This window comes from Thalassophryne amazonica, chromosome 19, assembly GCF_902500255.1.
Source record: "Thalassophryne amazonica chromosome 19, fThaAma1.1, whole genome shotgun sequence".
In the NCBI taxonomy this organism is placed as follows: Eukaryota; Metazoa; Chordata; class Actinopteri; order Batrachoidiformes; family Batrachoididae; genus Thalassophryne; species Thalassophryne amazonica.
The window spans coordinates 19,687,381-19,699,759 of NC_047121.1; the positions used below are offsets into that span (position 1 = coordinate 19,687,381).

A 12,379-nucleotide genomic window follows, 5' to 3' on the forward strand; every position below is an offset into this window, starting at 1 on the left:
TAACCAGAAGGGGCATTTACACGAGCATGCCTTTGCTTCATGACACATCATGACCTGTGTCGTGGTGGAGCGTAAACTCGTGTTTAACTGGTGCAGACAGGGCGCCAGAGGGGCACTGGTGTGTGCTGTTGCGCACAAAGAATATTGAAATGTTAAAAAAAAATCTTTCACGCACAATGTCGTGCTATGTGGCGCGATCTAATCTCCAACACGACGTGCAGCTTGTCAAATTCAAATCAAATTTATTAATTTATATAGTGCCAGTTCACGATGAGATCATCTCAAGGCACTTCACACAACATAATAAAAACAGAAAAACTGAATTAAAAATTTAAAAACACAATAAAAAACAAAACCATAAAAGAATACAAGAATAAAAACATATAATGCAAATGATAAAACAAAGAAAACAAATGAGTCTTTAAACGTGATTTAAGAGTCTCCGCAGTATCCAACTGCCTTTATGTGTGCCGGGAGATCGTTCCACAGAGCTGGGGAATGGTAAGAGAAAGCTCTGTGACTGGCAAACTTTTTATTCACCCTGGGAACACATAAAGGTCCTGCACCCTGAGAACGCAGGGCCCCTGCTGGTACATTACCAGGTCAGCCAGATAGGGATGTGGAAATCCATGAACAATTCTATAAACTAATAACAGTACCTTAAAATCCAATCTTGCAGTGACTGGAAGCCAGTGCAGGGATGCCAAAACTGGCGTAATGTGGTCAAACTTTCTGCTTTGTGTCAAAAGTCTGGCAGCAGCATTTTGAACCAGTTGAAGAAGCCTAATACTGGACTGCGGTAAACCAGAAAATAGAGCATTACAATAGTCCAATCTAGAAGAGACAAATGCATGAATCAAAGTCTCAGCATCAGCCATAGACAGGATGGGACGAATCTTCGCTATATTTCGCAAATAATGTCTCTAATGTGGAGGTCAAAATACAACATAGGATCAAAAATTACCCCAAGATTCCTCACTTATGTTTTTGATTCACGCAACAGCAGTTTCACACAATAGTGAAGATCCCACCTGCTGTGTTCACAGCTGGACAACATTCTTTGTTCTACCAGCTGCCATGTGCTCTGCGCTGGTCGTTGCATATATAAAATAATTTTGTGGTGGATTAATCGTTTTTTTCTGCAAATTGGCCGTTGAAAATGGCTCTAATCACTTCCTGAATCACAGAAGAGGCTGCAGCCAGAGCAGTTTGCGCACACGCACACACGCCTAACAAGCTGCAGAAAGCATTTTGAGCCGTCTGAAAAGCTAATTATTTGACTTGTTTATATTGTCATGCCTTGATAAAACAGTTGCATGTTTTTTCCTTCTTGTGTACAGCTGTTAAAGTATTTATTTTTATGTTTATGAGAGCTTTAACTTCTTGTTATAATCCTTCAGACGAGCTGTGCTCTGATGCGATCCTCTGACGTCAGCACTTGCTCTATTCACTTCTTGTTTACTTCACTTGACGAGCTGCACGTCGTGTTGGAGATTAGATCCCACCACATAGCACTACAATGTTCAAAGATTTTTTGAACATTTCAAAGTTCTCTGTGCACAATAGCGCGCACCGGCGCCTCTCTGGCGTCCTGTCTGCACCAGTTAAAGACGAGTTTACTCTCCAGAACAACACATCACAACACAGGTCGCACTGTTGCATGAATCAAAAACATGCTCGTGTCAGGGCACCTTTATAAACATAAAAATAAATACTTTAACATCTGCAGACAAGAAGGAAAGAACATGCAGCTCTTTTATCAAGCCATGACGATGTAAACAAGACAAATAATTACCTTTTTAGACAGCTCAAAAAGCTTTATGCAGCTTGTTAGGTGCGTGCGTGAACGGTTCCGGCTGCAGCCTCCTCTGTGATTCAGGAAGTGATTAGAGCCATTGTCAATGGCCAATTTGCAGAAAAAAATTATTAATCTGCCACGAAATAATTATTTCATATATGCAGCGTCCAGCGCAGAGCACGTGGCAGCTGGTAGAACAAAGAACAGCATCCAGATGGGAACACAGCGGGTGGGACCGGCGCAGCGACGTTCGTGCTATTGCGTGAAGCAAAGGCATGTTCGTGTAACTAGGCCTTTACCCACTCTTTCAATGACCCTTGTCTGGCCAACCAGCTGAACGAATTCTACGGCAGATGTGAAAGACAATGGGACAGGCCTAATACCATCCCCCTGATCATCAGCTCCGACCCATCAACACGTCCTCCCTCACCCCAAGTGGGATCTGCTCCTCCTCGCAGCTGCTCACAGCAAGGACCCCCACCTCCTCCCCTGTCACACCTCACTCCAGTCATGAGAGGGATGTCAGCAGCATCTTCAAGAGACAGGAGCCATGTAGAACAGCCGGACCTGCCTCTGTATGCCAGTATGCCATCCATACTGAAGAACTGTGCAAACAAACTGTCTCCAGTGTTCACACATCTTCAGCACGTCACTGGAGACATGGCAGGTGCAGGCCAACATGCTTCAAGACCTCCACATCATCCCCATCCCCAAAAAACAAAGAACTACAGGACTTAACAACTACAGACGTGTCGCCCTGACCTCTATGGGAATGAAGACCCACTCTTGGATCCCCTGCAGTTTGCCTACAGAGCCAACTGGTCTGTAGACGGCGCTGTCAACATGGCCCTCCACTTCACTTTCCAGCATCTGGACTCCCTAGGAACCTACGCCAGGATTCTGTTTGTCTGCTTTCACTATGATCAACCTGGCCCTGTTGCAAGACAGCGTGCAGGACTCCACCTGTAGGTGGATTACTGACTTCCTGTCTAACAGGAGGCAGCATGTAAATGGACTGCATTTATATAGCGCTTTTCCATCTGGATCAGACACTCAAAGCGCTTTACAATAATGCCTCACATTCACCCATTTACACAGGCACACTCGCACACCGATCTCACGGTGCTGCCATGCAAGGTGCTCACTACACATGGGAGCAACTCAGGGATTAGGCACCTTGCCCAAGGGCCCTTAGTGATTTTCCAGTCAGGCTGGGGTTTGAACCAAGGATCCTCTGGTCTGAAACCTAACGCTTAACGACTAGACCATTACCTCCCATGACTTCACGATGTGAAGCTGGGAGGGCACATCTCCAACACGTTCCATCAGCACCGGATCTCCCCAAGCTGCATTCTTTCTCCTCTACTCTTCTCCCTGTACACCAACAGCTGCAGCTCCAATCACCAGTCTGTGAAGCTCCTGAAGTTCGTGGATGATACAACTTTCATTTCAGTCATCGCTGATGGAGACAAATCTGCCTGCAGACAGGAGTTCAATCACCTGGTGTCCTGGTGCAAACAGAACAATCTATAGGCCCCCAAGACAGTGGAGATGGTTGTTGACTTAAGAAAGAACCCAGTTTCTGGGACACAAAAGCAGCTTCTTTCCATCCACAGCTGGACTCATAAACAATACCAGAGACCCTGTTGTGCTGTCTTGGACCTGTGCTCTACCTTTGCTCCCCCTCCCCTCCTGTCTCTCCTGGTGCTGCATCACATAGGTGATTGGCACACCTGTCTTCAATCAACCACCTGCTGTATTTAAACCCTGGTTCTTCCACTCCACAGACGCCCGAAATTCAGTTCACATTGCGTGAATCATCTGCTGTCAGCTCCATTTGCGGCCACCTGGTCCTGGTTCCTTTGTCACCTGCCTTTGAAGATTCCACTACACCCTGGTCTGGTCGGCATCTCCCTCTGCCAGCGTCCCCTCAAATCGTATTATTATCATTACTTTGTTCTCCAATAAATTGACTCTTTTTCCTACTCATTGTGTGCTTCCTGCATATTGAGTCCATTAACTGGTTTTCTGATTCTTGACCATAACAAACCCCCACTTACTCTGCCTGTCTTCCCCACTACCATAAAGCACAGATTGCTTATCCCTGCACTGAAAGGTGCTGTACATCTGTACTCCAATCATCTGTTTTTGCACTGTCCCATTTCATTACGTTTTATTTATTTAACAGTGAATATAGTTGTCTATTTGACCCTTTTTACTCTTTTCTTATTGTTTTTGCACCAATAACACCAGATCAAATTCCATGTACGAGGTCTGTTAGAAAAGTATCCGACCTTTTTATTTTTTCAAAAACCTGATGGATTTGAATCACGCATGCTTGCTTGAGCCAACCTTGAACCTTCGTGCACATGCGTCATTTGCTTATAAGCAGCCTTTGTGTGAGGATGGGTGTCGGAATGACTGGAGCAGCGCGACTGCATCAAATTTTGCCACAAACTGGGCAATAGCCAGGTGGAAACCATTCGGATTATTTAGATGGCTTTCGGTGACGATCCTCTGGGCATCACACAGATTAAGGAGCGGTACAACCGGTTTAAAGACGGCCGCACAACGGTGGAGGGCGCGCCGCGCTCCGATCGGCATTAACACGCTGAAACGACCAGATCATTTCCAAAGTGAACGCTGTGGTGATGTGTGCCCAGCTCGTCAACCATTCGGAAGGTTCAGACGGCTTTCGGTGGCTTTTCAGTTGTGTGACTATCTGAGAAATTGTGGAAGAGGTGAACATCAGCACTTTTTGGGCACATTCCACTGTAAAAGATTTTGCCATGAAAAGAGTGGCAGCGAAATTCATCGGCACGAAGCTGATGGCACAGCAACAGCGCCTCCGTGTTGAAGCCTCACAGGACATGCCCTGACATGTCCAGCTTGTCCACAATTTCTCAGATAGTCACACAACTGAAAAGCCACCAAAAGCCGTCTGAACCTTCCGAATGGTTGACGAGCTGGGCATGTTACAACATGTCCTGTGAGACTTCAACACGGAGGCGCTGTTGCTGCGCCATCAGCTTCGTGCCGATGAATTTCACCGCCACTCTTTTCATGGCAAAATCTTCTTTCACAGTGGAATGTGCCGAAAAAGTGCTGATGTTCACCTCTTCCACAATTTCTCAGATAGTCACACAACTGAAAAGCCACCGAAAGCCGTCTGAACCTTCCGAATGGTTGACGAGCTGGGCATGTTACAACATGTCCTATGAGACTTCAACACGGAGGCGCTGTTGCTGCGCCATCAGCTTCATGCCGATGAATTTCACCGCCACTCTTTTCATGGCAAAATCTTCTTTCACAGTGGAATGTGCCAAAAAAGTGCTGATGTTCACCTCTTCCGCAATTTCTCGGATAATCACACGACGGTCCCACATCATCACAGCGTTCACTTTGGAAATGATCCGGTCGTTTCAGCGTGTTGATGCCGATCGGAGCGCGGCGCGCCCTCCACTGTTGTGCGGCCGTCTTTATTTATTTTTATTTATTTAATATTTATTTCATTCATTTAAGAGAAAAAAAAAACAGAAAAGCAGAAATAACAAAACATTACAAACCATTGAATGAAAAGGAGCAGATTGGAAGAACAAGTCATATATTCTGCCCCTTTTTTACAATACAATCTTGCAGTATCAAACATCATTAATCAACATAATTTAACAGATTACATTTCTATGACTTTGTCACATGCCACCAACTTATTTCATAATTTTAACCATTATTTAAAAGATTACATCCCTAACAGATTACATTTTAAGCTTCAGCCATTCTAAACATTATTAACAGATTACATTTTTGGCTTTATCACAGCCCACTGACTTATTTCATAGTTTCATACTTACGAAATACATCAAGATTAATACGTTTTTCAAATAATTTAAGCGTCCTTGATTCTTTGATTTCTTTGTTGAGGTTGTTCCATAATTTTACACCATTCACTGCAATACTCCGTTCCTTTATCTTGGTTCTGAATCTTGGTTTTTTAAAGACTTCTATGCCCTTCAAATTATAACTACTTACTCTTTTTTCAAACATGTTTTGAATGTTTATTGGTAAGGTATTGTTATTCGCTTGATACATTGTTTGTAATAATTTCAAATAAACTAAATCATGAAATTTAAGTACCCTATACTTAATGAACAATGGACTAGATGGATCTCTAAAACGACTGTTGCTAATCACTTTTAAAGCTCTTTTCTGCAAAATAAATAAAGGTTGTGTATAAGTTGTACATGTTGATCCCCAGATTTCTACACAATAAGTCAAATATGGAACAATCAATGAATTGTACAATGTTAATAATCCATAACTATTTAATGAATATTTAACTTTATGCAAAACAGCAATGGCTTTCGCTATCTTTCCTTTTATGTAATTTATGTGTGACTTCCATGTAAAATCTTAATCAATCATAACTCCTAAAAATTTCGTTTCTTTTACCCTTTGAATGTCCTTTCCATCTATTTTTAATGACACATCATTTTTTTTTAACTCTGTCATTAAACAATATGAAATTTGTTTTATTAAGATTAAGTGACAATCTGTTTATATCAAACCAGTATTTAACTTTTTCCAACTCTGTATTTATCACTTGTGCTACTTCCTGTATCTGATCCAGAGTAAAATAATGTTGTATCGTCAGCAAATAAAATGCTACCAAGTACATTAAATACATTCACAAAATTATTGATATACAAAATAAACAGTTTGGGTCCAAGTACCGACCCTTGTGGTACTCCACAAATAATATTACACAATTCTGATTTAGTATTATTTATCTGAACAAACTGTTTTCTATTTTCTAAGTAGCTTTTTACCCACTGATGTGCAATCCCTCTTATTCTATATTGTTGTAACTTGTGAAGCAATCTTGAATGATCGATAACATCAAAAGCTTTTTTCAGGTCAATAAAAACACACAAAAAAATCCTTATTATCTATTGCTGTTGATATTTTCTCTGTTAATTCCATAATTGCCATAGCTGTCGAATGTTTTGTTTTGAATCCATACTGAGCATTATTTAAAATATGTTTCTCAATGAATTTATCCAACCTTGTCACAAAAACTTTTTCCATAATTTTAGAAAACTGTGGAAGCAATGACACTGGCCTGTAATTTGAAACGTTATGTCTGTCTCCATTTTTATATAATGGGACTACCTTGGCAGTTTTCATTTCGTCTGGGAAAATTCCTGTTGACAGAGACAGATTACAAATGTAAGTGAATGGTTCAATAATAGTTTCTATTATACTTTTACAGTCATCATGTCTAAATCTTCATAGTCAGTTGATCTTTTGCTTACACAGTTTTTTACAATATTCCTTATTTCATCTTTTTCCACATTGTCCAGGAAAATACTATTGACTGTATTTACAATTGTATTTAATTTATCTTCTACTATTGGTTTATTTCCCACCAGACTTGATCCCACCTTTGAAAAATAATCATTAAACTCATTTACAACTTCTTTTAAGTCATATATCTCTTTATTTTCCTTGACAAGGTAATTCGGAAAAGTTGATTTCACTACATCACTTTCCATCACACTTTTTATAATTCCCCATGTTGCCCTCATATTATCTTTACTCTTATTCAATTGTTCACTATAATAATCTTTTTTTTGTTTCCTAATTATTGTCAATAGTTTATTTTTATATTTTTTTGTATCTGTGTTCTGTTTCCTTTGTTCGCATTTTTAAAAAGCACCTATATAAATAGTTTTTCTTTACACAAGCGTTATTTATTCCTTTAGTGAGCCATGGTGTATTTACTCTTTTCTTACTAGTTTTTATTAATTTACAATTTTTATAATATGATTTCATCAGTATTTTCATAAATTAATTATATGCTACATTTACGTCACCGACATAAACTTCTTCCCAATTTTGATTTTTAAGGTCATAATTTAATGCCTCTAAGGCTTTTAATGACTTGTCTCTTTTAAAGTTTATAACAGGTTTTTTTTGTACCTATTTTTATATTTAAATATTGAAAAAACTGGTAAATGATCACTAAGATCTGTCATCAATATCCCATTCTTAATAATTTCATCTGTTCCATTTGTGAATATATTGTCAATTACAGTTGCGATGTAATTCTGATTGGTTTTGTTATCAAATGGAATAAGCCCAAGCTATTCATTGAATTCACAAAATCACTTACTCTTTGGCAGCTGGAGCTTTCCACATTAACATTAAAGTCTCCACACATAAAGAGTGTTTTGTTTTTGATTTGATGGAATAATTCTATTATTTGGTGCTCTGTATACACAACTGATTAGAATATTTTTAGATGTTTCATGTACAATTTCCACTGTTACAATTTCTATGACATCATCTATAATTGTCATTTCTTCTACAATTTTACATGTCAGATCTGTTTTTATGTACAAAGCAATACCTCCACCTTTTTTATCTCTTCTATTTACAAAATATAACTCATATCCCTCCACTTGAACATCAGCCATGAGGTCATCTTTAAGCCATGATTCTGTGATTACAACAATGCTGAATCTATTTGTAAACTGGTTTAAATAATATTTTATTTTTGACATTTTACAGTACAAGCTTCAGATGTTTATATGTATGAGTGACAGGGTATCTTCAGTGATTTTTTTTTCACTATTTAACTGTTTTTCCATATAATACTCACAACCAATTGTAGTCAAATCAAATATACTTTCATCAATATTGGTGTCTATGTCATATATTTTATCGTCTGTTTCCATGTTAGATCTGATTTTTTGTTGGTCATACTACCAACTGACGTCATATTTGTCTACTCAGGTCTGTACTTTGTAAGGTCCTCCATGTCTCTGATTTGTATGCCCTTTGTTCCTTCTTTCACTCTAATCCAAACCCTACAGTTCCAGACCCATGTAGCAACAATGTGTTTCTGTTTTTTTAATAGTCTTGCTTCCCTGGCAATATCTGCATTTTTTTTTTGTTAGATGCTCATTTATATAGACATTTGTTCCTTTCAGATTCTTTGCCTGTCTTAATAATTCATTTTTGTTTTTTCTGCTTGTAAATCGTATTATAATATTAGGTAGTTTATTTTTACTGTCTTTGGATGGAATTGTGTGACAGTCTGATATAGTGTCTTGATGTATGACAACACCTTTTTGATATAAAAAATTTGTAACTTGCTGTTCTAGTGTTTGTAGTTCTTCAGGTGGTGCATCCTCCCCACTGGCTCCACCAGAATCCACCACCCTTGCGTACAACCGATGTTTTGTTTCCAAACCAGTTATTATAACATCATCTTTTATAGAATATTGTTCAAGTTCATCCACCCGTTGCTCAAGTTTCTTAATAATCTTGTCCTTTCCTTTAACAAGATTTTGGAGCTCCTTGATCTCCTTCATCAACTTGTCTAAATTGGTCATGTCTTTTGAAATACAGTTTAATGAGGTCTTTATCTCGTCCATGTCTTCCTCCAATTTATCTGTCTTCCTGGGTGGTGCCATGTTAACTCATGTAGTTCAGTACAGTAGTACAGCCACTATTAATTACCTCCACCACCACAAATCCGGTTGCCGCACACCGACCTTCCCTGATGTTAATCCCGGATATAGCCGCCACCAGCCACGGATGTAGCCACCGCAGCCTCGGATGTAGCCACCGCCAGCCTCGGGTGTAGCCGTCGCCAGCCTCGGGTGTAGCTGTCGCCAGCCCATGTGTAGCCTTCGCCAGCCTCGGATGTAGCCGTCACCAGCCCCGGATGTAACCGACGCCGCGGGCCTGGCTGGATCGCCTCCTGCACCGACGCCGCGGGCCTGGATGGATCACCTCTTCCGCCAACGCTGCGAGCCTGGATGGTTCGCCTTCTCCACCGACACCGCGGGCCTGGATGGGCCGCCTCCTGCGCCAACACCACGGGCCTGGATGGGTCGCCTCCGCTGACGCTGTGGGCCTGGATGGTTTGTCTCCTCCAACGCCGCGGGCCTGGATGGATCGCTTCCACCGACGCCGCGGGCCTGGGCCTGGATGGTACGCCGCCGGCCTGGATAGGTCGCCGTTAGCTTCGCAGCTAATTCGATCTTTACTTTACTTACTTTCTTACTGATTTCTTACTTACTGTTACTGTTTTAAACAGAAACTCAGCGAAATTCTGTGACACACTAAAATGTTCGATGCGCAGTGAACGCCATGGTAATCTGGACTGGACGCCATGGTAACCTGGACTGGACACTTTAAAACATTTCAAATTATAATTTCTACATTTTAGATTCCACTATCAAGTAAAGAAAGAAAGAAAAAAAAAGCCTGTTGTACCGCTGTACAAACAAACCGGTTGTACCGCTCCTTAATCTGCATGATGCCCAGAGGATCATCACCGAAAGCCGTCTGAATAATCTGAATGGTTTCCACCTTGCTATTGCCCAGTTTGTGGCAAAATTTGATGCAGTTGCACTGCTCCAGTCGTTCCGCCATTTCCTTGCAAAGAAAAAATGACGAGAGACTACACCCATCCTCACACAAAGGCTGCTTACAAGCAAATTACGCAACCGACAGGCGTAAAAAAAATCACGCATGCACACGAAGGTTCAAGGTTGGCTCATGCAAGCACACGTGATTCAAATCCATCAGGTTTTTGAAAAAAATAAAAAGGTCGGATACTTTTCTAACAGACCTCGTATGTGCGAACTTACTTGGCAATAAATTTGATTCAGATTCTGAAGTGAATCTCAATTTGTCTTGATCTGTGGGATTGTACAAGATGTGATATTCTGCAGTTTATACTTGGTATAAAATACCTGTGCTGTAAGAGGGAACCATGTGGACTGGCTGCAGCTTGTTCAGCCACATTTACATTTGAGAGTAGTGGCAAAATCACTTTACAGTAGGTTTGGAAAATTGAACATAAAATCAAAAATATTTGAAAAAGTCAATAAAAACAATTTCTTTTGTGGGTAGCCTTGTTTTTGTTGAGCAATTATGATGCCATATTTTGCACTGTTTGTGGACGCAATGAAGTGGAAAACTGATGTCTGTATGAGGTGGATTTCGGAGCATTTGAGTGACCTTGGTGGTTGATGGTGTCTAGCAAGAATTCATTTTCTCCCTGAACCACTTTTTGATGAAGTACAATTGGATTCCCTGAAAGACCATTTTGTCTCCATGGCACCTGGAAAAATGGACGTGTTTAGTTTGTTGCATTTGCTCCTCTATCCACCAGGCACCTCATTTTTTTTTCTTTTTTTCTTAAAGCAGCACTTAACAAGTGCTTGTGGGACACGTCTGTCATTGTTACTGCTGTTGCTATGCTGCTATAGAGAAGCAGTCTCATTTAAAGAAGTGATATGTCACCCCTGTGTCAGACACATAAACTAAAGGAATTTAAAACAGAATTCTAAATTTGAAGTAGGGTTAGACCCGAAAATGTGTTGGAGTGGAAAGAATAAATGTAAAATACATTAATTTTAACTTGTTGCTCAAGTTAGGCTTTGAAGGCTGATGTCTACTGGAAAATGCCTTCAAGAGCAGCCTGCAAATAACATTTTAGAGATGTCATACTACTGGGTCTTGAAAATGGTCAAAGGAAAATGTTTTCCAATGGGGAAAAAGGTCAGAAACCCATAGAAAACTGGGCCAATGGACCTGTTCAGCCATGTGCTCTAAAATTCATTTTGCATGATGACAACACATGCTGCACTGCACTGTAGGGACAGTAGCGAAATAATGAACACTGAATAATGAGCCATGCAGCATGTTTTTTTTGGTACAAGAGGAGGTATTCAACAGTCATGGGAGAATGGTGGGTTAGAGGCAGTATATTCGGTTAATGAGGCTCATCTCTGAGCGTGGTGCTAATTTCAAGAAGTTCAATATTTAGCAACAACAGCATAGGGCAGTTTGTGTACGAGGTACTAAGAGGACAAACGAGGATTTTAGAGGTGTGTGTGGTGAGGACGAGACTGCCAACATCCCGTTATCTGAGCGCCTGGCACCTATGAGGACAGGAGAAGCTGTTTTGGACAGGCTCCTCCCTCTTGCGCACTACAATTCCACCTGCTTTGTGGGCCAGATGCTGTATATAAAATAAGTATTTTGTAGTGGATTAGTCATTTTCTGTCAGAGCTTGAATGTTGAAAATACCTCTAATCACTTCTGGAACCACAGAGGACCGTTTCATCTGACCCTTTTTGTCCCTCTCTCTCCTGCTTCATGAAGCGGAGAACGTATTTGGAACAGCTTAAAAGGTAACTATTTTGTAATGTAACAGCTTGGTAAAACAGTTGCATGTTCGTTTCTTCTTTATAAGCTGCTGTAAAATCAATCAATCAATCAATTTTTTTATATAGCGCCAAATCACAACAAACAGTTGCCCCAAGGCGCTTTATATTGTAAGGCAAGGCCATACAATAATTATGTAAAACCCCAACGGTCAAAACGACCCCCTGTGAGCAAGCACTTGGCTACAGTGGGAAGGAAAAACTCCCTTTTAACAGGAAGAAACCTCCAGCAGAACCAGGCTCAGGGAGGGGCAGTCTTCTGCTGGGACTGGTTGGGGCTGAGGGAGAGAACCAGGAAAAAGACATGCTGTGGAGGGGAGCAGAGATCGATCAC

General features: G+C 40.7%; 1 protein-coding gene across 2 annotated transcripts in view; it reads left to right on the top strand.

Annotated features, from left to right (window-relative positions):
- LOC117501102 (transcription factor IIIB 90 kDa subunit-like) overlaps positions 1-12,379 on the top strand; it is a 307,385-nt gene that overhangs the window by 240,982 nt on the left and 54,024 nt on the right. The window lies entirely within an intron of this gene.